A 27,247-nucleotide genomic window follows, 5' to 3' on the forward strand; every position below is an offset into this window, starting at 1 on the left:
GTCATTCTGTCAGAACCTTGTGATGGGTTCATGATTGACACTTTTCACTTTGAACAAATATTTAAATGTTTAAAGAAGGTCCTTGTCACCAGAAAAGGTGTTCCTTGAAAAAAAAAAATATCCAGGAGCGAGTGGGATCGGGTTCCGTACAAACTAAGTATGCAAATACATAGTTCATCCATCCTGGGAATCGAGAAGCTCAACAGTTATTGCCTGTTATCGATTTCGATACTGGCAAGATGCTGGTTCCGGTAATTCTAAGACCATATCAGAAGCTCAACAGTAGTTCCTCAGACTAGTAAGGACATACAAAAACAAGCGAACATGGGACCTCAGTAAATATATGTAAAGAGAGAAGATTTGATTAAACATTTTTATTTACTTACTAAAACATGGTATAACTTACGTTTTATGTTTCCACGCTCTAATGTGCGTCTCTTATGCTATTGACGGATGATGAATGCAATATTTGTTTAAATGGCAAAAGATTCTTCGCTGTTCGCTCAGACAAATTCAGCAACGTTGGAATGCATCAACTCACTTGCAACTCCTGTCAGGCCCAATACGTAGGACAAACAAGCAGAAACATCCGAACAAGGTACACAGAGCACATGAGAGCTCTCAAGAGTGTCAGCACACATTCAACTTTTGCAGAACATCTAATGAACAAAAACCATAACCCCCTAATATCGAAAACGATCTACACATTCTGAGAAACAGCAACAGTCTATACCGACAACTAACAATAGAAAATAATTACTACATGCAAAAGGCTATAGTCGAAGGGAAAAAATGTAATAAACGAAAAACAACACTCTGCAACAACACACTCTTTACCGCTCTGAGAGAACTGACCAAGGACAAAGAACAGAAAGCACACACACGCAAAAGAACCACTTCCGCATCACACATAGTTTTTCATAGCCTTTCTCGCCACATGCGATACACCTCTCGCGACACACGCGAACAGCATGATGGCGTAAAGCTGGGTTTACACTAGCAAGTCGCTTGCAGAAGTTATTGCTGCAAGTTATTGCTAGCCGCTTGCAGCTGTGTTTACACAGCAGCGCAAGAATTAAGCAAGATTCTTCCGCAAGTTCTTTGGCAAGAAACTTGCGTCAACAACTTGCTGATACTGTTTACATATGCTTTCAGTACCACTACGAGTGTCAGCCGAAGTGTAAAATGACAAGCAGGCGGGTGAGATATGCTGCAGCTCTTGTAATTGTAATGCAAAACGTGAAAAACAAAAAGAGAAGTATTTTGGTTAGAGAGTAGATAATGAGAAGATCGCAAAATGGTGCCTGTAATAACCTTTTGCAAGAACTTAGTATCGAGAGCATGGATACTTTTGCAGAATGTCCTCAAATGATCCTGAGTATTTGTTGATGTTAATAGCGCCCGTCATATCAAAACGAGACACAAACTTCGGTACTGCTATTTTAGCAAAGAAACGTTTGCTAGTCACTCTATGACTTATAGCTACCGGTGAGCTACGAGCCGGCCGCAGTGGTCTTGCGGTTAAGGCGCTCAGTCTGGAACCGCGCGACTGCTACGGTCGCAGGTTCGAATTCTGCCTCGGGCATGGATGTGTGTGATGTCCTTAGGTTAGTTAGGTTTAAGTAGTTCTAAGTTCCAGGGGACTGATGACCACAGATGTTAAGTCCCATAGTGCTCAGAGCCATTTGAACCATTTTTGGTGAGCTACGAATAAAATAGGCATTTCATTTATTTATGTGAAACATACAACCAAAAAAAGTTTGAATTTTGAAATCTTTTCTTTGTAGGAGACTCATACAAGTCCCTAATGTACTTGTTTCATATTCCCGTCTGCACGATTTCTCTGATCGTACCCGATGTATGTAGAGCCTTTTTTAAAATCTTGAAAAGGGAAAATTATTTGAAGGTATGTGAAAACACAACAATGAAATTAAATTTTTACTAAAATAAACTGCATTTTACAGAATGATATGCTTATAAAAATGTTTTTTTTTCTAATGCTCATAAAATAGAAAGTGAATAGCTAAGTAAATAGAACATGTAATAATTACCCATCGTCTTTTTCAAGACTCCTAAAACAACAAGATGCAGGTGGATGCAGGTGGCAAAGGGGTTGTGTCTCCAAGTTATGCTACTTTCTATGTACTTCTTTTATAGATGTGTCGAATATCGACGAGATTTCATTTAAAGCGCTCATCTTCTTCACTCTATCCTTAAAGTCTCGGTTATGCACGTTCTGTATTTCGGGGTAGCTCTCCACGGCTTCAATAAAATGTTCTGTATCCTACTTCATCCATTCCCGTTTCTCCGCCATTTCTGAAATTTGTTTGCATATAATACGTAAGATGGTTGCATAAAATTAAGTCACTACATTAAGTAAAATGTTAAATATGAATGTTATGCAGACGACATACTTACTATAACTTGCGCTTCCTACTTGCAGGAAATAGAAATAAATCCTAAATGCTGCAAGTTACTTGCAGATACTTCTTGCGTGGTGTTCACACTGGAAGCGGAAAACGTGCGGCAAGTCACTTCCGCAATAAATTGCTACAGTCGCAAGTCGACTTGGCGATATGTTTACACTCGCAAATCGCGCGGCAAGCTCCTCCGCGCAAGCAAATTGCTGCAATAACTTGCTAGTGTAAACCGAGCATAATATTCTGGATCAGAAACAAAGTGCGAAAGTTTTGTTTTTCTGTGTATAGAAGCAGCCACATACCATGCAACAAACGTGAGTACACGAATAGCTAAGTAACGGCTCAGTACACACCAAATAACTGGTTTCCACAAGACTACCACAACCCCAAGTATATATTGCTGACATACGAAGTTCACCTTATAGTATTTTGTTTACTAACAGCCGTTCACATTGTTGCAGATGACATGATGTTCGCTAGTAAAAAAACGGCAACAGAAAAAAAGCGCACAGAAAATATGTCACAAACAGCGACAATAATTGCTTAAAACATGATGTAACATACTACGCTCCTGGAAATGGAAAAAAGAACACATTGACACCGGTGTGTCAGACCCACCATACTTGCTCCGGACACTGCGAGAGGGCTGTACAAACAATGATCACACGCACGGCACAGCGGACACACCAGGAACCGCGGTGTTGGCCGTCGAATGGCGCTAGCTGCGCAGCATTTGTGCACCGCCGCCGTCAGTATCAGCCAGTTTGCCGTGGCATACGGAGCTCCATCGCAGTCTTTAACACTGGTAGCATGCCGCGACAGCGTGGACGTGAACCGTATGTGCAGTTGACGGACTTTGAGCGAGGGCGTATAGTGGGCATGCGGGAGGCCGGGTGGACGTACCGCCGAATTGCTCAACACGTGGGGCGTGAGGTCTCCACAGTACATCGATGTTGTCGCCAGTGGTCGGCGGAAGGTGCACGTGCCCGTCGACCTGGGACCGGACCGCAGCGACGCACGGATGCACGCCAAGACCGTAGGATCCTACGCAGTGCCGTAGGGGACCGCACCGCCACTTCCCAGCAAATTAGGGACACTGTTGCTCCTGGGGTATCGGCGAGGACCATTCGCAACCGTCTCCATGAAGCTGGGCTACGGTCCCGCACACCGTTAGGCCGTCTTCCGCTCACGCCCTAACATCGTGCAGCCCGCCTCCAGTGGTGTCGCGACAGGCGTGAATGGAGGGACGAATGGAGACGTGTCGTCTTCAGCGATGAGAGTCGCTTCTGCCTTGGTGCCAATGATGGTCGTATGCGTGTTTGGCGCCGTGCAGGTGAGCGCCACAATCAGGACTGCATACGACCGAGGCACACAGGGCCAACACCCGGCATCATGGTGTGGGGAGCGATCTCCTACACTGGCCGTACACCACTGGTGATCGTCGAGGGGACACTGAATAGTGCACGGTACATCCAAACCGTCATCGTTCTACCATTCCTAGACCGGCAAGGGAACTTGCTGTTCCAACAGGACAATGCACGTCCGCATGTATCCCGTGCCACCCAACGTGCTCTATAAGGTGTAAGTCAACTACCCTGGCCAGCAAGATCTCCGGATCTGTCCCCCATTGAGCATGTTTGGGACTGGATGAAGCGTCGTCTCACGCGGTCTGCACGTCCAGCACGAACGCTGGTCCAACTGAAGCGCCAGGTGGAAATGGCATGGCAAGCCGTTCCACAGGACTACATCCAGCATCTCTACGATCGTCTCCATGGGAGAATAGCAGCCTGCATTGGTGCGAAAGGTGGATATACACTGTACTAGTGCCGATATTGTGCATGCTCTGTTGCCTGTGTCTATGTGCCTGTGGTTCTGTCAGTGTGATCATGTGATGTATCTGACCCCAGGAATGTGTCAATAAAGTTTCCCCTTCCTGGGACAATGAATTCACGGTGTTCTTATTTCAATTTCCAGGAGTGTATAAATAAGGTAGTATGAAAGTATCCATAGAAAACTATATTTCAAAAAACGAATAGTAAAAATGTAATAATGTGCTACTGTGTTTGTATAACCATGCTATTTTCTGCATGTTTTAGATTAAAAAAGACCTCACTGATGATGGTGATATTTGCCGCCGAAAGTAGTTTGGGAGAATCAAGAAATAAACGAATAACAAGGTGTTTTGCATCAAGGCGGACTGTTTCTGATATTACTGCTTTTCTATGCAAACACCGACCAAATGGAAGAGTTCCAAGATAAAATTATAGCTTAAGTTGTTATAAAAATTATTTGTTTGTGCCAATAAAAAAACTGAGAGGGTGAATCAATACGTAAAGGCATATTCTCTCCTCCATAGATAGACATAAACTCATTGCTGTTGACGTGTGTTGGCTGTGCTGGTTCAATGAATAGCTTTGTTAGTAGTGACTCCTTGTCCGTTTTCACCCAGGAATAAATGATGGAGGTAATTTGTGTACTTCTCATGGAATAAAGCGGCAGAGACTAAAACTTTCTGGCAGATTGAATCTGCGTGATGGATCGGGACTCGAACCAGGAACCTTCACTTTTTGCGGAAAAATGCTGTAATTACTGAAGCTCCCAGGCAGGACTCACGCGACCCCCCCCCCCCCCCTTCCTCACAACTTTACTTCCTACCTTACAAATTTTACAGAAATTCTCGTGCCTACCTTGCATGCAGAAGTAGCAGAAGAAAGAATATCCCGGAGAAATCGCCATTGAGTTTCAAATCAGTGCTTACTCTCCGCTGCAGAATGAAAATTTATCCTGACGGCGGAGATTATTCATGGAATGTAGTGCAGTATGGTGATAGCTCCCTTAACGATGAATGAGTTTTTGGGTAAACTGTCCATTTTAAAAATGGACAGGAACATCAAGACACAAGTTTTATTGCACAATTTTACTTAAAGCTTTATCTTCTTCCGTCATCAGTTTAGCTTCCCTTTCTGTGTTTTTATCATCCCATTCTATTTACGTTTTGTACTCTCCATCTCATTTGCTAATCGTACACCACCACTACCCACTCTTCAGCTGGTCAGTCAGCTTCTTTTCCACAATGATTCCTTCTGTACTGCTGTCAAATTTTCTGTTACTGTGATTACTCACATTCGACAAAAACGTAATGCGGAAGTTGCTCCGTAATAATAAGGTTGAATTTTTTTTAAACTGGACATAGTCATCACTGTGCATATTATTATTATTGTTATTATTATTACCTGTATCGTCATTATAATGATACTAGGTGTTTTAAGAGAAGCCTCAAAGATTTCTAAAGGAGGTAGTATTACTCAGGATTGGAACCAAAGGTACTATAATGACACTGCTATAAACTAATACCTATTGAGATGTGGACCAGTCTGTCCTGTCGTTCCCATCTGTCGATTACGTAGAAGAAGACGCTGCATGTAGTTACCACGTATCTTAACATATCGTTCAGCCCTTCTTCACGGGCCGGCCGAAGTGGCCGTGCGGTTAAAGGCGCTGCAGTCTGGAACCGCAAGACCGCTACGGTCGCAGGTTCGAATCCTGCCTCGGGCATGGATGTGTGTGATGTCCTTAGGTTAGTTAGGTTTAACTAGTTCTAAGTTCTAGGGGACTAATGACCTCAGCAGTTGAGTCCCATAGTGCTCCGAGCCATTTGAACCATTTTTGAACCTTCTTCACGGGGAACCATGCACTCTTTCAAGTACACTTCATCCATTCAGATTGCGTAACATGAATTGGTCACATGCTAATGTAACGTCCACACATTGTCGGCGAGCTTAGCATAGACGAATGCCTTTAAATGTCCCTATAGCCAGATATCTAACGAATTCATTTACACTGAATACGGAGGCCATGCTCTCCTAACCACCTCGACAAGTCCATTGCCGGTGAAACGTTACGGTGAGGTACTGTCGCACAATCCGTAGAAAATACGTTAGTGCCCCATAGTGCCTAACAACAGTCTACATCTACATACATACTCCGCAAGCCACCGCACGGTGCGTGGCGGAGGGTACCCTTTACCACATTTAGTCATTTCCTCTCCTATTCCAACTGCAAATAGAGCGAAGGAAAATGACCATCTATAAGCCTACGTGAGAGACCTAATTTCTCGTATCTCATCTTCGTGGTAGTAACGCGAAATGTTATGTTGGCAGCAGAAGTATCCTTTGCTGTCAGCTTCAAATACTGGCGCTCTTAAATTTTTCAACAGTGTTCCTTCGAAAGAAATGCGCCTTCTCTCCAGTGATTCCCCCTTGAGTTCCCGAAGCATCTCCGTAACACTTGCGTGTTGCTCCAACCTACGAGTAACAAATCTAGCAGCCCGCATCTGAATTGCTTCCATGTCTTCCTTTAGGCCGGCTTGGTGCGAATCCCAAGCACTCGAGCAGCGTTCAAGAATAGGTCGCACTAGCGTCCTCTATACGGTCTCCTTTACGGATGAACCACACTTTCTCAATATTCATCCAATAAACCGAAGTTGACCATTCGCCTTCCCTGCCATAATCCTCTCATTCGCATTCCATTTGATATCGCTTTGCGACTTCACGCCCAGGTATTTAAACGACGTGACTGTGTCAAGCAAGTCACTACTAATTTCGTATCCGAACATTACGGGTTTGTTTCTCCTAGTCATTCCCATTAACTTACAATTTTCTACATTTAAAGAGTTTTCTTTCTGCAAGGATAACGTTCTCCTGTAGCGCTGGTAATTCATCGTGCAACCTCGACAGCCTACACCAACGAATACAAGACATTACTCGTCACAAGTAAAGCTGATCGTGTCTCAACAAGTGTTGGTTTCCAGACATGTAATTACAGTAACTTTCGTTCTAGTCTCGAACAGTACTAGTTCCTGTAGCGATATGTGGCAGATTCTTTTAACTCCCTGTGTATTGTGTGATTTTAGATACCCTGTACACTGCTCATGTGTCATACAGATTGTAAATCATAAATAACTCTCTGTATATTATAAAAATTATGCATGTATGAATGTATGCATGCACAAGTTTTCCTTCTAAACACTGGGTCGATTCAACCAAACTTGGTACGCGTAACAATTACTGTCTGGAAAGATGTGCCGTGGATGTCAGAACACCTACGTCCCAAAGGGATGGGAGTGCAAAAGGAGCTCTTCCTTACTGTGAAGTGTACAGAGAACAGCTTGTCGAAATGGATTTGGTTCAAATGGCTCTGAGCACTATGGGACTTAACATCTGTGGTCATCAGTCCCCTAGAACTTAGAACTACTTAAACCTAACCAACCTAAGGACATCACACACATCCATGCCCGAGGCAGGATTCGAACCTGCGACCGTAGCAGTCGCGCGGTTCCGGACTGAGCGCCTTAACCGCGAGACCACCGCGGCCGGCGAAATGGATTTCTTGCAGAATCATGATACTGTGAGGATAGTATTGGAGTGTGTTTCAGGCGGTATACGAGGGGGGACCCAAAAGAAACCGGATTGTTGTCATAAAAAATTTATTGATGAACCTTTTTACAAAATTACTTCAGTCACCTTGAAAGTACTCTCCATTACATGCGATGCAATTGTCAAGTCTCTTTTCCCACTGTTGGAAGCATGTTTGGAACTCTTCAAGTTTGATATTCTCCAGTGCCCTTTGCGGATCTGTTTTTACCGCCTCCACATCGTCATAACGCTCCCCTTTTAGCTTTTTTTTTTCATTCGTGGAAATAGGAAAAAGTCGCACGGGGCTAGGTCCGGCGAATACGGAGCGTGGGGAACGACAGACCACCTGTGAGATGCCAAATAGTGGGTCACTCGTAAGGCCGTGTGTGCTGGAGCGTTGTCGTGATGCAGAAACCAGTCACCTGATCGCCAAAGTTCCGGGCGTTTCCTCCTCACATCGTCTCGCAGACGCCTTAAAATATCCAAGTAAAAGTGCTGGTTAACAGTCTGGCCAGGGGGTACGAATTCCCGATGTACAATTCCACGAACATCAAAAAAGACAATGATCACCATCTTCACATTTGACCTCATTTGCCTAGCTTTTTTTGGTCTGGGAGAGATGGGAGTTCTCCACTGGCTTGACGCTTGCTTGGTTTCTGGGTCATACCCGTAACACCAGCTCTCATCCCCTGTAATGACTTTGCTCAAGAAGTTTGGATCACGAGCAATCTCTGTTTTCAAGTCCTGACACACATTCATGCGGATGGTTTTTTGCTCCTGTGTGAGAAGGCGCGGAACAAATTTAGCAGCAACACGTCTCATGTGCAAATCCTCACTCAAAATCCGCTGGCACGAGCTCCAACTGATTCCTGTCTCTGCTGAAATTTGGTCGATCGTTTGGCGACGATCCTCGTTGATCTTTTGGCGGGCCTCTTCAATGTGCTCCTCATTTCGCGATGTGAAAGGGCGTGCAGAACGAGCTTGGTCTTCAACACACATCTCACCACGTTTAAAGCGCCCAAACCACTCGAAAACCTGTGTGCGGCTCATAGCGTCCTCCTGGAAAGCTTCCTGAAGCATTTGGTGTGTCTCCGTTGCAGTTTTTTTCAACAGGAAGCAAAATTTCACACACACTCGTTTTGTTCTTTTAAAGTTGCCATAACGACTTCGCAGAGGTAACCCGCCAACAGTCAGAGAAACACAATACCACAATTGCACGTTCAGCTCTACACTGACGCCGTCTGCACAGCTGTTTCATGAAGGTCTCTACTAACACCATCTAGCGTGAGAACCTTGCACTACGTCTACGAGTGGTAGCGCCCTCGGAGTCCGGTTTCTTTTGGGCCTCCCTTGTAAAAGCGGACCGCCGCAGCCCTGTAGAGAGAGGGGATGGGGGAGATGGTTGTTGAGAGTGGAAGCAGAGGAAATGGACAGACTATGGGACGAAGAGGGTACGGACAGACAGGGCGAGGAAGAGAGGGACAGTGAGAGAGAGGGGAAGAGGAGACAGAGTGGGGGGGGGGGGGTTAGAGAGTGAGAGGGAGCAGGAGGAGGTGGATAGAGAGAAGGGGAGAGGGAGGAGGAGACGGGTTAAAAGAATTGAATAAAAAATATCCAGGAAACACCAGGTTTGTCAGCTGGAGTATAAATTAAAGAAGAGACGGTAATAGGACACATTCTGAGGTATCAAGGAGTATTTATTTCCATAATAAAGGGAAGTGGAAGTGGGATAAGATTGTAGAGAGAGATCAAAGCTTGTAAAATGGAGATAGAATCAACAGGACAGGCTGCAGTAGTCATACAGAGATAAAGAGACTTGCTCAAGTCAGACTAGCACGGAGAGTTGCGCAAAGCCATTCTTCGGACCGAAGATCACAGGAACAAGAACTGCAAGGTTACGACTCTTCCTTAGAAACAGTAGAGTAGGGAAGTGAACTGAGAGGCTGAGTACAGACGAAGCGGAGTGCCGCAGCCGGCCCTGGCGGCGAGAGCCCGGCTGTGTGGACGTCCGTGTTGTCGCAGTCACTTTGCGGACTGTTTGCGGCCGTGTCATTAGGGCCGGTCGGCTGTCAGGCAGGGTCAATCACGGCCTCGCGGCCGGCGTGGCGCTGGGAGATTGGCACGCGCCCACACCACCAGCCTCCCACCGCCCGCTAGCGGCCTACCGCCGGGTCGATACCAGCAGCCGTATCGCTGCCACACACGCTCTCCCTGAATGCCGACATCTCAGCGCCCAGTGGACGCCTCACTTTACCGACCCCCGCCCCCCCCCCCCCCCCAACCACCGTCCCAACCCCGACAATGGCAACACGACTTGTCCAGCTACTCTACCCCGGCATGGATGCACGAGGGTGGGGAAGGGGGTGGGGAACGGTGCGGAGAGGAAGGGGGGGGGGGGAGTCGACACGAAAGCAGGAGACCTGCGGTCAGTGTCAGAGGAGGGATCGCCTTTTCCGAGAACTACACTGCTGGCCATTAAAATTGCTACACCAAGAAGAAACGCAGATCATAATGGGTATTCATTGGACAAATTATACTAGAACTGACATATGATTACATTCTCACACAATTTGTGTGCATAGATGCTGAGAAATCAGTACCCAGAACAACCACCTCTGGCCGTAATAACGGCCTTGATACGCCTGGGCATTGAGTCAGTGCTTGGATGGCGTATACAGGTACAGTTGCCCATGCAGCTTCAATACGATACCACAGTTCATCAAGAGTAGTGACTGGCGTATTGTGACGAGCCAGTTGTTCGGCCAACATTGACCAGACGTTTTCAGTTGGTGAGAGAATGTGCTGGCCAGGGTAGCAGTCGAACATTTTCTGTATCCAGAAAGGCCTGTACAGGACCTGCAACATGCGGTCGCGCATTAACCTGCTGAAATGTAGCGTTTCGCAGGGATCGAATGAAAGGTAGAGCCACGGGTCGTAACACATCTGAAATGTAATGTCCACTGTTCAAAGTGCCGTCAATGCGAACAGGAGGTGACCAAAACGCACCCCATACCATCACGCCAGGTGATACGCCAGTATGGGGATGACGAATATACGCTTCCAATGTGCGTTCATCGCGATGTCGCCAAACACTGATGCGGTCATCACGATGCTGTAAAGAGAACCTGGATTCATCCGAAAAAATGACGTTTTGCCATTCGTGCACCCAGGTTCGTCGTTGAGTACAGCATCGCAGGCGCTCCTGTCTGTGATGCAGCGTCAAGAGTAACCGCAGCCACGATCTCCGAGCTGATAGTCCATGCTGCTGCAAACATCGCCGAACTGTTCGTGCAGATGGTTGTTGTCTTGCAAACGTCCCCATCTGTTGACTCAGGGATCGAGACGTGGCTGCGCGATCCGTCACAGCCATGCGGATAAGATGCCTGTCATCTCGACTGCTAGTGATACGAGGCCGTCGGGATCCAGCTCGGCGTTCCGTATTACCCTCCTGAACCCACCGATTCCATATTCTGCTAACAGTCATTGGATCTCGACCAACGGGTGGAGCAATGTCGCGATACGATAAACCGCAATCGTGATAGGCTACAATCGTTTGTAAACTTTCCTCATGTCAGCACGTTGTAGGTGTCGCCGCCGGCGCCAACCTTGTGTGAATGCTCTGAAAAGCTAATCATTTGCATATCACAGCATCTTCTTCCTGTCGGTTAAATTACGCGTCTGTAGCACGTCATCTTCGTGCTGTAGCAATTTTAATGGCCATTAGTGTAGATTCGTACAATTAATGTTTCCATGTGGGACCGTCGCAAAATTCAACCGAGAAAAACTACTGATTTGGATTACGCGGGCCTTTGTTCGAAGTCTGTATGCTCGGGCGCTTAGATCGGTTGCTCTGAGAATGTACACGTACTAGGTTGCTGATTTGGAGAGTTCGGTCGTGGTTGGCAGATGATGGTCGTCGGCAGAGTCCTCTGATGTCGGTGCTACTGCGACCACAGTCTGAGGTGATGTCCAAGTGACCAAGGGGTATTATACACGAGGGCTATCTAGAAAGTAACAAATGTTTTTGTCTGTCGCGGCGGTGGGCGGGGCTACAGCCGTCATCTTGGTGCCATAACGTTCCTACACTCAGTACGCATCCAGTTGTGGTAGCGTGTGGTCCATGTCTTTGCTACTTTGCTATCTGTGACGTGTTAAATATGCGCTGCAATTGAATATCCCACCAGTTCTGAGGTGCTTCCTGTAATTAGATTTTTGTCAGAAAAAACCGCAAACTAATTGCAATTTATCGCCACCTTTATGATGTATACGGAAAAGGGATACTGAGTGAAAGCCGAGTGTGGCAATGGTGAACTGATTTTAAAAGTGGCCGTACCATTGTACACGGTGAGGACCGCGGTGGCAGGCCCACCCTGTGACTGACGAACTGGAGATGAAAATCAACGACAAAATTCGTGAAAGTCATCTTTTCGCAACATTTTCCCCAAATTTCACAGAGTTTGGTGCATGAAACTGAGGCGGAGAAGTTTAGCTACCACAAATTTGTGCTGGGTGGGTTCCAAAAATCCTGACGGAAGACCACAAGAAACAAAGATTGGTTGCAGCAGTGACCTTCAACGAAGATTACGAGAAAAATGAGAACAAAGTTATGGATCGTATTGTAAGTAGGGATGAGACTGTGGTGGAGCAAGTCAGTTGTGAAACAAAAAGGCAGTCGATTCAATGGGAACTCGCATTCTCCAAAAGTCAAGGAAGTGGTTGCATACGCTGTCGCCGGCCGTAGTGGCAGTGCGGTTCTAGGCGCTACAGTCTGGAACCGAGCGGCCGCTACTGTCGCAAGTTTGAATCCTGCCTCGGGCATGGCTGTGTGTGATGTCCATAGGTTAGTTAGGGTTAATTAGTTCTAAGTTCTAGGCGACTGATGACCTCAGTAGTTAAGTCGCATAGTGCTCAGAGCCATTTGAACCATACGCTGTCAACAAGAAAGATGATGGCTACTGCATTTTTGGGCTCCCGTGATTGTCGTCGATTTCCTTGTACGTGGCGCAACAACCAGTGCAGAGAGGCTTAATGAAACACCTACAAAGCTAAAGCGGGCGTTACAGAACATGCGTTGGGGAAAACTTAGCGCAAAAGTTTTGTATCTTCACGACAACGCACATTTACACACGGCCGATTGCTCGCGAGAGCTCCTACGGGGTTTGACCATAGACCATACAAGCGGATTTGGCACCGAGCGACTACCGCTCTTCCCAGGAATGGCGACACGGCTGAATGCACAACGTTTTGATACTGATGCCGAACTGCCTACCGCTGTAAACCAATGGCTGCAATCTGCAATCGCAGGCGGCAGATTTGTGCAGGACAGCACTGAAAAACTTATGCCACTGTATGATTAGTGCCTCAATTGCAATGGCGGTTATGTAGAAAACTAAGTCCAAAGTGTAGATTTAAACTGCATAAAATACAGTTTTGTTTTACGCTATTGTTATTTTTTTTATTTCAAAAGTCTTACTTTCTGGATTCAGCTCGCTGAACACGTATGAAGTATCTAAAAAAATTCTTGGCCTTTATTTTGCATTCTCTGTAATTCTTTTCGACGTATCGCTGTGCGTTAAATAGTTATGTTATTGTTGTTGTGGTCTTCAGTCCAGAGACTGGATTCATGCAGCTCTCCATGCTACTCTATCCTGTGCGAGCTTCTTCATCTCCCCGTACCTACTGCAACCTACATCCTTCTGAATCCGTATAGTGTCTTCATCTCTTAGTCTCCCTCTATGATTTTTATCCTCCGCGGTGCCCGCCAATACTAAATTGGTGATCCCTTGATGCCTCAGAACATGTCCTACCAACCGATCCCTTCTTCTAGTCGTGCCACAAATTTCTCTTCTCCCCAGTTCTGTACAGTACCTCCTAATTAGTTACGTGATCTACCCTTCTAAACTTCAGCATTCTTCTGTAGCACTACATTTTGAAAGCTTCTATTCTCTTCTTGTCTAAACTATTTATCGTCCATGTTTTACATCCATACACGGCTACACTCATTACATATACTTTTAAAAGAGACTTCCAGATACAAACCTATACTCGATGTTAACAAATTTCTCTCTTTCAGAAACGCCTTTGCTAGTCTACATTTTATGTCCTCCCTACTTCGACAATCATCAGTTATTTTGCTCCCCAATTTGAAGAACTCATCTACTACTTTAGGTGTCTCATTTCCTAATTTAATTCCCTCAGAATCACCTAATTTAATTAGATTACATTCCACTAACCTAGTTTTCTTTTGTTGATGTTCATCTTATATCCTCCTTTCAAGACCCTGTCCATTCCGTTCAACTGCCCTTCCAGGTCCTTTGCTGTCTCTGACAGAATTACACTGTCATTAGCGAACCTCAAAGTTTTTATTTCTTCTCCATGGATTTTAATTCCTACTCCGAATTTTTCTTTTGGTTCCTTTACTGCTTGCTCAATATACAGATTAAATAACATCGGGGAGAGGCTACAACCCTGTCTCACTCCCTTCCCCACCACTGCTTCCCTTTCATGTCCCTCGACTCTTATAACTGCCATCTGGTTTCTGTACAAATTGTAAATATCCTTTCGCTCCCTGTATTTTACCCCTGTGTCGGTAATTACTGCATTCATTTTGTACTGCGCTCTGCAAAAAAGTGTTTGTCACATCTTGCGTGGTCCACCGGTAACGCTCCGCTCTGCATTGTAATAATGCAAATTTGTGCAGTGTGTCATTACTTTTTCAGTAAATTAGTATGAAAAAGCAGCTGAAAACAGCGATTTTGGGGGACGTGCTTGTTTTCGGAGGAGATGTGGGTGGTTGCGCTGTGTAGGATTGCATCTCCCGTGACGGCGCTGCGGGTTGCCGATTGGGTTTGCGCTTCGTAAACAGGCCGCCGTGTCGGCCGCTGATTGATCCGGTAATGCCAGCCTAATGACGGCCGGTGAAGCCGAGGGTGGCCACCAGCCACCAGCCGTCAATTAGCGGCCGTCTGCTTGCGTCACTGCAGGACCAACACCCAGCACGGCCCAACAGCCCGCCGGCGGCTTCGTGCGGCCAGCAACGCATCGCAGCTGTCTTCTTTTACGACCTAACCCCCTTACATTTTTTCATGCTTAACCCAGCAGTGGTGTGTAGGGATGTGGTATACCGCTTATGACGATTTTCTGTAGTTAATTGCTGGATGGCATGTCTCACTGGTTACAGATAGAGTGGTAGAAGTGAGTTCTTGTAATTTTAATTGAGAATAGGACTTCGTAAAATGCCGCTGAAACAAGTTTGAGCAAGCCATGGTTTGTGAAACCCCAACACGCCATTATCGTCCCATAAGAAGAAAAAAATCAAAGTAGCTACTGAATTTCGACGAGGTAATGTAAGAACAACGGCCTTGCCGCAGTGGATACACCGGTTCCCGTGAGATCACCGAAGCTAAGCGCTGTCGGGCGTGGTCGGCGCTTGGATGGGTGACCATCCAGGCTGCCACGCGCTGTTGTCATTTTTCGGGGTGCACTGAGCCTCGTGATGCCAACTGAGGAGCTACCCGACCGAATAGTAGTGGCTTCGCTCAAGAATACCATCTTACGACCCCACGCCCCTCCTATCCGCATCCTCCACCGAGGATGACACGGCGGTCGGACGGTCCCGGTAGGCCACTCGTGGCCTGAAGACGAAGTGCTAATGTAAGAACACTGTTGCACGATATTATTACCTTCTTACATACGTCGTTGGTGATGCAAAACAGTGGTCTCCACCATGAGAGTGTTTCAGTCTCTCTATATTTTCTGATATTATTGAAAAAAAAATTTTGTTTGTAAATAACGGTTTAGAGGGAAGAGAGGCATTTACAAGAAAACCTACTAAAACCTATAACTAAGCACGAAATTATGACAGTTGGCTCTTATATTTATCAGGAACCTACAGGTCAAGTAGACTGAATCTTAAAGAATTTGGGCATCTGATGGAACTGTGATAAAGATTTTTTTGGGCTACTACGTCCCGCCAAAGATTCAGATTACTCTGAGCTGCCGTCGTTTTGATGACCAACATAATCAAGCAGCCAGGAAGGAAGGAAGTAAACTCATTGGCTCCAATTAGAGACGTTATTGACCAGTTTCTAAATGTAAGAAACTTTCCTGTGTCAGTAAATATGTTACATTCGATGAGAAATTAGTAGGTTATGACTTGACTAATAACTGATAAATAACATTCCATTTTATTATTGTCACCTTTTATTAAAACTATGCAATAATATTAATCCATAGTAATAACTTATAGTTGATTAGACCGCTAATTTAAATGTTAAAATATTCCAAATGTATAAGCAAATAGATGCGGTGTTCTACACCTCACACACCACTACCGGTAGAATTCCAGGCGTCCGCAGCTCGTGGTCGTGCGGTAGCGTTCTCGCTTCCCACGCCCGGGTTCCCGGGTTCGATTCCCGGCGGGGTCAGGGATTTTCTCTGCCTCGTGATGACTGGGTGTTGTGTGATGTCCTTAGGCTAGTTAGGTTTAAGTAAAGTTCTAGGGGACTGATGACCATAGATGTTAAGTACCATAGTGTAAAAAAAAAACCACAAAAAAACCCACACAGAATTCCAGGCCACGCCACTGTCTGGTTAAAGGATTTAAGGTCGATGGCCGTATCTTGGGTCCAACCACATCGGAGGGTTACCCGCGAAGAGACGGGTCTGACGTGTGGTTGCTGAAAAGGGACAAGAGCCTTTACAGAAGTTGCAGTGGCAACTGTCTGGATGAGAAGCTGCCTTCGATCGTCCTATCTGCTTGTAGCTGAAGGGGTCTTCCTCTCTGCAAACTACGCTGTATTTTTATTTTTGCACCTGCTGATATTCTTACGCCAGCCCTCTAAGCTACCTGACGGCGCACTCAGAACTCCCATTCTCTCTACTGCACGACAATGTCTTCTTGTGGCCGCTGATATCTACCGTCAATTCTGATTATCAAGTGAATCAAAATAAAACTGCCTCGTGACACCAAGCTCAGATCACGACGCGGTTTCCACCGGTATCTCTGTTATAAAAGTGCACATTCATGTACATAGGTTTCCATATCTGTTGTAGACTGCAGACCTAGTAACTCTGAAATAAGCATGTGCAGGGAAATGACCAACCAGTGCCAGCGTTGTAGGTAGAAATATATAGCATCGGCCGTTATTTTTGAACAGTTTATTTAGGCCACTAGTTTCAAAACCTTAGTAGTGTCTTCCTCAGCCCCCAATACAACGAACGTCCACAGTATTCCAGCATTATATGTGCATAATATACACTACTGGCCATTGAAATTGCTACACCAAGAAGAAATGCAAATGATAAACGAGTATTCATTGGACAAATATATTATACTAGAACTGACATGTGATTACATTTTTGGCCGAGCGGTTAAAGGCGCTACAGTCTGGAACCGCACGACCGCTACGGTCGCAGGTTCGAATCCTGCCTCGGGCATGGCTGTGTGTGATGTCCTTAGGTTAGTTAGGTTTAAGTAGTTCTAAGTTCTAGGGGACTTATGACCACAACAGTTGAGTCCCATAGTGCTCAGAGCCATTTTTTTGATTACATTTTCACGCAATTTGGGTGCACACATCCTGAGAAATCAGTACCCAGAACACCCACCTCTGGCCGTAATAACGGCCTTGATGCGCCTGGGCATTGAGTCAAACAGAGCTTGGATGCCGTGTACAGGTACAGCTGCCCATGCAGCTTCAACACGATACCACAGTTCATGAAAGAGTAGTGAATAGCGTATTGTGACGAGCCAGTTGCCCGGCCACCATTGACCAGACGTTTTCAAGCGGTGAGAGATCTGGAGAATGTGCTGGCCAGGGCAGCAGTCGAACGTTTTCTGTATCCAGAAAGACCAGTACAGGACCTGCAACATGCGGTCGTACATTATGCTGTTGATATGTAGGGTTTCGCAGGAATCGAATGAAGGATAGAGCCACGGGTCGTAACATATCTGAAATGTAACGTCCATTGTTCAAAGTGCCGTCAATGCGAACAAGAGGTGACCGAGACGTGTAACCAATGGCATCCCATACCATCACGCCGGGTGATACACCAGTATGGCGATGACTAATACACGCTTCCACGCGTTCACCGCGATGTCGCCAAAACACAGATGCGACCATCATGATGCTGTAAACAGGACCTGGATTCATCCGAAAAAATGACGTTTTTCCATTCGAGCACCCAGGTTCGTCGTTGGGTAAACCATCGAAGGCGCTCCTGTCTGTGATGCAGCATCAAGGGTAACCGCAGCCATGGTCTCAGAGCTGATTGCCCAAGTTGCTGCAAACGTCGTCGAACTGTTCGTGTAGATGGTTGTTGTCTTGCAAACGTCCCCATCTGTTGACTCAGGGATCGAGACGTGGCTGCACGATCCGTTACAGCCATGCGGATAAGATGCCTGTCATCTCGACTGCTAGTGATACGAGGCCGTTGGGATCCAGCACGGCGTTCCGTATTACCCTCGTGAACCCACCGATTGCATATTCTGCTAACAGTGATTGGATGTCGACCAACGGGTGGAGCAATGTCGCGATACGATAAACCGCAATCGCGATAGGCTACAATCCGACCTTTGTCAAACTCGGGAACGTGATGGTACGCATTTCTCCTCCTTACACGAGGCATCACTACAATGTCTCACCAGGCAACGCCGGTCAACTGCTGTTTGTGTATGAGAAATCGGTTGGAAACTTTCCTGATGTCAGCACTTTGTAGGTGTCGCCACCGGCGCCAACGTTGTGTGAATGCTCTGAAAAGCTAATCATTTGCGTATCACAGCATCTTCTTCCTCTCGGTTGAATTTCGCGTCTGTAGCATGTCATCTTCGTGGTGTAGCAGTTTTAATGGCCAGTAGTGTAGGAACCATTGTTGCAACTGGGTTTCATAGAAATCTTTCACAGTGTGTGCTCTACAAACACGCAAGAGAAACTATCAAACCAAAGAAATTACTCTTTTTGAAACATTCTGACACCGGTAGACGAGGTTCTGGACGTCCACGCAGCGTAGATGGCCGCCAGGATCGTAGTGTTGTGAGGCCAGCAGTGGCAGATCGTACAGCTACCACAGCACGGGGAAGAAGGCTTGTGAGCCCGGATGTGTTAACACGAACTGCTGCGAAACGGTTATTAGCAATGGTGGTAGGAGCACTTACACCTAGCCCGTCTTCCATTCACGCCACTGCTGGTGGTGTCAGAGGATCTCTTGGAAGATGGGATGGCGCGCTGTGGTCTTCAGTGGTGGAAGCAGATTCTGCATGCACGCTAGTGATGGGCGTTTGCTCATTGCAGAATGTTGTTATACCCGTTCTTTTGCCCTTCTTGCAACTGGAACGTGAAGTGTTGCTCCAACAGGATAACGTTCACACACACACACACACACACACACACACACACACACACACACACACACACACACACACACCGTGTAACACAGCGTGCTCTGCAAGGCGTGCAGTAACTTTCCTGGCCGGCACGATCTCCAAACTTGTCTCCATTGGAACACATGCGGGATATGATGGGACGAATGTTCAAATGTCTGTGAAATCTTAAGGGACTTAACTGCTACGGTCATCAGTCCCTAAGCTTACACACAACTTAACCTAAATTATCCTAAGAACAAAGATACACACCCATGCCCGAGGGAGGAGTCGAACCTCCGCTGGGATCAGCCGCACAGTCCATGACTGCAGCGCCTTAGACCGCTCGGCTAATCCCGCGCGGTGATGGGACGAGAAATGATTCGTGCGACTAGTCAATCATTCATAGAACTAACTGATCAGGTCGAGCGGGTGTGGAATAAAGTATCCCTGGGCAGTATTCGCCATCTGTTCGGTCGACTGGATGCCAGAGTCAGCCGGCCGCTGTGGCCGAGCGGTTCTAGGCGCTTCAGTCCGGAACCGCGCTGCTGCTACGGTCGCAGGTTCCAGTCCTGCCTCGGGAATGGATGTGTGTGATGTCCTTAGGTTACTTAGGTTTAAGTAGCTCCAAGTCCAGGGGACTGATGACGTCTGGTGTTAAGTCCCATAGTGCTTAGAGGCATTGCCGCCCATGTTTCAGCATGGGTTTATAACTGGTACTTCAGAACCGCTTATGCTCTTGATCTCTATATGTAATCATTTCATGTATTCCATATACACTGTTGCAACAATAAAACATGAGTGAATTGGAAAACTCTCAAAACGTGTGCTATTTTTTTCCGTCTGTACCAAAGAAAAAATGGTAAAGATCAATAAGTGGTTCCAAAGGTATACCTATGTAAATGTTAACTGCATAAAAAACGCTTTGGCAACATCTATCGGTGTTATATAAACATCATGCGACGCAGTAAATGTTACTAAATTTGCTGCAACCGAGATACTGAGACACTCAAAGCAGTTTTCTTCGTGGGCCTTACAATAATGTACATAACAGAACGCTCAAACTTTGCCCTGGAAGAATACATAGAGTACATTGAAAGTGAATTCGTTAGAGAAATGCACCCACTGGGCATACAGAAACAATCGGCAAGTGGCTGAAGCATATGTTACAGTTGTTGTTGTTGTTGTTGTGGTCTTCAGTCCTGAGACTGGTTTGATGCAGCTCTCAATGCTACTCTATCCTGTGCAAGCTTCTTCATCTCCCAGTACCTACTGCAACCTACATCCTTCTGAATCTGCTTAGTGTATTCATCTCTTGGTCTCCCCCTACGATTTTTACCCTCCACGATGCCCTCCAATATAAACTGGTGATCCCTTGATGCCTCAGAACATGTCCTACCAACCGATCCCTTCTTCTGGTCAAGTTGTGCCACAAACTTCTCTTCTCCCCAATCCTATTCAATACTTCCTCATTAGTTATGTGATCTACCCATCTAATCTTCAGCATTCTTCTGTAGCACCACATTTCGAAAGCTTCTATTCTCTTCTTGTCCAAACTATTTACCGTCCATGTTTCACTTCCATACATGGCTACACTCCATACAAATACTTTCAGAAATGACTTCCTGACACTTAAATCTATACTCGATGTTAACAAATTTCTCTTCTTCAGAAACGCTTTCCTTGCCATTGCCAGTCTACATTTTATATCCTCTCTACTTCGACCATCATCAGTTATTTTGCTCCCCAAATAGCAAAACTCCTTTACTACTTTAAGTGTCTCATTTCCTAATCTAATATCCTCAACATCACCCGACTTAATTCGACTACATTCCATTATCCTCGTTTTGCTTTTGTTGATGTTCGTCTTATACCCTCCCTTCAAAACACCATCCATTCCGTTCAACTGCTCTTCCAAGTCCTTTGCTGTCTCTGACAGAATTACAATGTCGTCGGCGAACCTCAAAGTTTTTATTTCTTCTCCATGGATTTTAATTCCTACTCCGAATTTTTCTTTTGTTTCCTTTACTGCTTGCTCAATATACAGATTGAATAACATCGGGGAGAGGCTACAACCCTGTCTTACACCCTTCCCAACCGCTGCTTCCCTTTCATGTCCCTCGACTCTTATAACTGCCATTTGCTTTCTGTACAAATTGTAAATAGCCTTTCGCTCCCTGTATTTTACCCCTGCCACCTTTAGAATTTGAAAGAGAGTATTCCAGTCAACATTGTCAAAAGCTTTCTCTAAGTCTACAAATGCTAGAAACGTAGGTTAGCCTTTCCTTAATCTTTCTTCTAAGATAAGTCGTAAGGTCAGTATTGCCTCACGTGTTCCAGTATTTCTACGGAATCCAAACTGATCTTCCCCGAGGCCGGCTTCTACTAGTTTTTCCATTCGTCTGTAAAGAATTCGTGTTAGTATTTTGCAGCTGTGGCTTATTAAACTGATTGTCCGGTAATTTTCACATCTGTCAACACCTGCTTTCTTTGGGATTGGAATTATTATATTCTTCTTGAAGTCTGAGGGTATTTCACCTGTTTCATACATCTTGCTCACCAGATGGTAGAGTTTTGTCAGGACTGGCTCTCCCAAGGCCGTCAGTAATTCCAATGGAATGTTGTCTACTCCCGGGGCCTTGTTTCGACTCAGGTCTTTCAGTGCTCTGTCAAACTCTTCACGCAGTATCGTATCTCCCATTTCATCTTCTACAAGGGAAAAAATGAAAGGAAAACAAAAGACCAAAAGGGAATTTTAACTTTTGTCTTCCATTTAACCTTTATTATTTTATACATTCCCATTATTTATGCCAACTTAAAGCATTTTAATTAGAAGGAAAAAAGGCCTCCCGTGTCCAAGGTTCTCGGTGGGCGCACCATTCTGTGGCCGCGTCAAAGGAAGCCGCAACATTACTTGAAATGTTGAGAGCATCCCGGGTACTGGCGGGCATTTTTCGTACGCGCTCCGCTGCCTCAGTGGGTAATTCCCCCTACTGCTGTCTGCCACAGTCGTGCGACGTGATTTGCGCACTCATTAAAACGTTTCTTCGTTCAAGTTGGTTTATAGGCCAACACTAAAGTCAAATAGGATCGAATACATGTATTAAAGAAAAAGAAATAAATACAATTAGAGGTCGTTTTCTGTTAAATGTTTGAAAGCATGGTGCTACACATGCAGTAACTTCACATTCTACACATCAATGAGATGTCTTTTTTGGAAGACCTCTTCTTGTGCATACTGTACAGCTCTTCGTTGGTCTTTTCTTTTTATGTTTGGAAATAATTCTGCAAAATTCGTGGCAATATGACGCCAACGTGGGATTTATACAGCCAACCGGTTGCAAATAATGGTTCATTGACCTGAGTTTCGACACCCACTAAAGGTGAAATTTTGAGAAACCGTAAAATTACATTGCGAGAAAGCAATGGTCAGAATTTAGAGCAGCTTTGCTCAAGCGGAAAATAAAATAAAACAAGTTCCAGCCTCTGGCACGTATGTCTAGCTAGGAACAACATCAGACTCAAGTGTTTTACACTCTGTCTCCTTTATGGCCGAGCTACACTTCCCCAAAACTCTCCCCTTTAAAAGCAAGACCAACGTTCGTCTTCCCTTCTACCAAACCGACATGTTCATTCCGTTTCATATCGCCTTGCAACGTTGCGCTTAAATATTTAATTGAAGTGACAGTGTCAAGATGCAGCCTAGTAACACAGTATTCGAACATTAGAGGACTGTTTTTCCTACTCATCTGCATTAACTTACTTTTTTCTACATTTAAAGCGAACTACCATCCGTACCACCAAGTAGAAATTTTGGCTATGTTACCTTGTATCACTCAACGACGACACCTTCCCGTGCTGCTCACCCTGTCCATCGGGTCGTTTGCGTGTATACTGTCTACATGTCGTGTATATTATTTAAGGAAACTAAACATTGTGGAGGCACGGTTTTCTTCTGCCTATCTGCTAACATGGAAAGTGCTCACCTTAGTGAGTTCTTCAAAAGTAGAGGCTGTCATGAAGTGTCGTATTAAGTTCCTCGCCCGAGAAAAACTGTGAAAAATTTAGCTGCAGTACCCGTGTCAACCTGATACTCCCGCGTTGGTCATATTATTTCTGCTCCACACCGCTGCTGGCTAGCCTGATATTATGTATATAAATATGCAAGCGCGATTAGGGGAGCCACTCAACACTAAACACAACACTGTTCCACGTCTGGTATGAATAATTATATTCTGAGACGATAAGAAAATTGCAGGTTGCACTGGTTACACTTGTAAGTGTTGATGCCCATGAACATTCTTGCCGATTTGATGAGAGGTCTTAATTACGGTTCCCTTATTACTGTAAAGTATTCTTGACGGTGATAATGTCTGACACTGTTGTGCTTCATGTCGTCATACATAAATCACGGTTTTACTCTGGCCGAACCTTCGGCGTTAGATACACAGGCAATGATGATGGTTATCTGTCCACAATTATCACTAGGACGAGCGTACGCGTAACACGACACGACGCGGGTGATTGTTGATGATGCGGAAACACGATGACAGAACGCATGTTCTCACGCTCGCTACAAGACACTGGCGCTTGATTACTCTCGTGGTAACTACACTCCTGGAAATTGAAATAAGAACACCGTGAATTCATTGTCCCAGGAAGGGGAAACTTTATTGACACATTCCTGGGGTCAGATACATCACATGATCACACTGACAGAACCACAGGCACATAGACACAGGCAACAGAGCATGCACAATGTCGGCACTAGTACAGTGTATATCCACCTTTCGCACCAATGCAGGCTGCTATTCTCCCATGGAGACGATCGTAGAGATGCTGGATGTAGTCCTGTGGAACGGCTTGCCATGCCATTTCCACCTGGCGCCTCAGTTGGACCGGCGTTCGTGCTGGACGTGCAGACCGCGTGAGACGACGTTTCATCCAGTCCCAAACATGCTCAATGCGGGACAGATCCGGAGATCTTGCTGGCCAGGGTAGTTGACTTACACCTTCTAGAGCACGTTGGGTGGCACGGGATACATGCGGACGTGCATTGTCCTGTTGGAACAGCAAGTTCCCTTGCCGGTCTAGGAATGGTAGAACGATGGGTTCGATGACGGTTTGGATGTACCGTGCACTATTCAGTGTCCCCTCGACGATCACCAGTGGTGTACGGCCAGTGTAGGAGATCGCTCCCCACACCATGATGCCGGGTGTTGGCCCTGTGTGCCTCGGTCGTATGCAGTCCTGATTGTGGCGCTCACCTGCACGGCGCCAAACACGCATACGACCATCATTGGCACCAAGGCAGAAGCGACTCTCATCGCTGAAGACGACACGTCTCCATTCGTCCCTCCATTCACGCCTGTCGCGACACCACTGGAGGCGGGCTGCACGATGTTGGGGCGTGAGCGGAAGACGGCCTAACGGTGTGCGGGACCGTAGCCCAGCTTCATGGAGACGGTTGCGAATGGTCCTCGCCGATACCCCAGGAGCAACAGTGTCCCTAATTTGCTGGGAAGTGGCGGTGCGGTCCCCTACGGCACTGCGTAGGATCCTACGGTCTTGGCGTGCATCCGTGTGTCGCTGCGGTCCGGTCCCAGGTCGACGGGCACGTGCACCTTCCGCCGACCACTGGCGACAACATCGATGTACTGTGGAGACCTCACGCCCCACGTGTTGAGCAATTCGGCGGTACGTCCACCCGGCCTCCCGCATGCCCACTATACGCCCTCGCTCAAAGTCCGTCAACTGCACATACGGTTCACGTCCACGGTGTCGCGGCATGCTACCAGTGTTAAAGACTGCGATGGAGCTCCGTATGCCACGGCAAACTGGCTGACACTGACGGCGGCGGTGCACAAATGCTGCGCAGCTAGCGCCATTCGACGGCCAACACCGCGGTTCCTGGTGTGTCCGCTGTGCCGTGCGTGTGATCATTGCTTGTGCAGCCCTCTCGCAGTGTCCGGAGCAAGTATGGTGGGTCTGACACACCGGTGTCAATGTGTTCTTTTTTCCATTTCCAGGAGTGTATTTTACTGACGCACATTAATTCCATTCTGGGAGGCCGAACATGACGCGGATGATTGATGTTGTACGGTACGACAGGCAACGGGCGGGTACTCAAAATAGGTTATCGGCGGCACTGCTCATATTTAATTGCTTTTTTACGAACTTTTCTCTGAGCCCACTTCCATATCTCATTACTTTACTGTAACAGCACTTGTAGCAATACTTGAACTTCCATATTAGTGCCCTTCCCATGTAGAGCTACCCACAAGACGACATAACAGCCCCGTGTCCTGTGCTCGACTCTGCAAATGCAGCCGCTCCGAAAGATATTACGCAACCGAGCCAGCGATATGACAATACGCTTACAAACTGACACTAATTGTATCTGGCAGGCTTCTTGAATCTGTGCGCGCATTGATGTGACTGGCTAATTTCAGCGTTAAATAACTCGGAAACAACGCAACCTATCGATTTTTTTCGTAATAATTATTTCTCAGCACAGCCTACTCTGAAAAAGACTTACAAGCTTTTCACATTATTTCTGACTATCTTATACGAGAGTGATTCAAATGAAAACCTTAAATATTTTTTAAAATATTATTTATTGTACAAAAGTAGTACAAAGCTGTATCACTTTTCAACATAATCTCCCCGACGCTCAATGCAAGTCCTCCAGCGCGTAGAAAATGCATAAATTCCTTTAAAAAAAATTCTTTTGGTAGTCCGCGCAACCACTCATGCACCGCGTGGCGTAACTCATGATCAGAACGGAACTTCTTTCCTCCCATTGCGTCTTTGAGTGGTCCAAACATATGGAAATCACCTGGGGCAAGGTCTGGTGAGTATGGTGGATGGGGAAGACACTCAGAATGCAGGTCTGTGATTGTTGCAACTGTTGTACGGGCAGTGTGGAGCCTTGCATTTTCATGTTGCAAAAGGACACCGGCTGAGAGCAATCCTCGTCGCTTTGATTTGATTGCAGGCCGCTGATGATTTTTTAGGAGATCTGTGCATGATGCACTGGTGACAGTGATCCCTCTAGGCATGTAATGCTCCAAAATGACGCCTTTTACGTCCCAGAAGTGAGTCAGCATAACCTTCCCTGCTGATGGTTCTGTTCGAAACTCCTTTGGTTTTGGTGATAAGGAATTGCGCCATTCCTTGCTCGCTCTCTTTATTTCCGGTTGGTGGAAGTGAACCCAGGTTTCGTCCCCAGTAAAGATTCTTGCAAGGAAGCCATCACCTTCTCGTTCAAAGCGCCGAAGAAGTTCCTCACAAGCATCAACACGTCGTTCTCTCATTTCAGGAGTCAGCTGCCGTGGCACCCATCTTGCAGACACTTTGCGAAACTGGAGCACATCATGCACAATGTGGTGTGCTGACCCATGACTAGTCTGTAAACATGCTGCAGTGTCATTCAGTGTCACTCGGCGGTTTTCCTTCTCTATGGCTTCAACTGCTGCAATGTTCTGTGGAGTCACAACTCGTTGTGCCTGACCTGGACGACGGGCATCTTCCACTGAAGTCACACCATTTGCGAACTTCCTACTCCATTCGTAGACTTGCTGCTGTGAAAAACATGCATCACCGTACTGAATCTTCATTCACCGATGAGTTTCAATAGGTTTCACACCTTCACTACGCAAAAACCGAATAGCAGAACGCTGTTCTTCCCTGGTGCAAGTCGCAAGAGGGGCTTTCATCTTTACTGATACTGCTAAGATATTTGTGCATCTGCACTATACTGCCAACTACAGGCCATTCTGCACGATGTTTGTAGCACGCTTACCAACTTACAGGATAACGGCAGGAAATTTCGATTTGTTATTACAAATTTAAGGTTTTCATTTGACTTATCCTCATATATAAATGCTGTAATTTCTCGACTAACTTTCGGAGAATTAAGTGCAACGGAAATTTGTAGTCTCGAAACCGGCAAGAAATTCCAGAATTTGAAATTTACGTTAAACAAAGGGTACTTTTGGTTTGCTTTTCTGAGGCTGTGTCGACTTGGATCGCTTGTGGCGTAACCGCCTGCAGGA

The 27,247-nt window shown here is 46.1% G+C and overlaps 1 protein-coding gene and 1 pseudogene across 1 annotated transcript in view; both read left to right on the forward strand.

Moving 5' to 3' along the window:
* LOC126199459 (uncharacterized) overlaps window positions 1-27,247 on the forward strand; it is a 1,573,541-nt gene that overhangs the window by 1,240,191 nt on the left and 306,103 nt on the right. The gene's annotated exons all lie outside the window — the stretch shown is intronic.
* LOC126199968 (5S ribosomal RNA) lies at window positions 15,186-15,303 on the forward strand (annotated as a pseudogene).

This window comes from Schistocerca nitens, chromosome 8, assembly GCF_023898315.1.
Source record: "Schistocerca nitens isolate TAMUIC-IGC-003100 chromosome 8, iqSchNite1.1, whole genome shotgun sequence".
Classification (NCBI taxonomy): Eukaryota; Metazoa; Arthropoda; class Insecta; order Orthoptera; family Acrididae; genus Schistocerca; species Schistocerca nitens.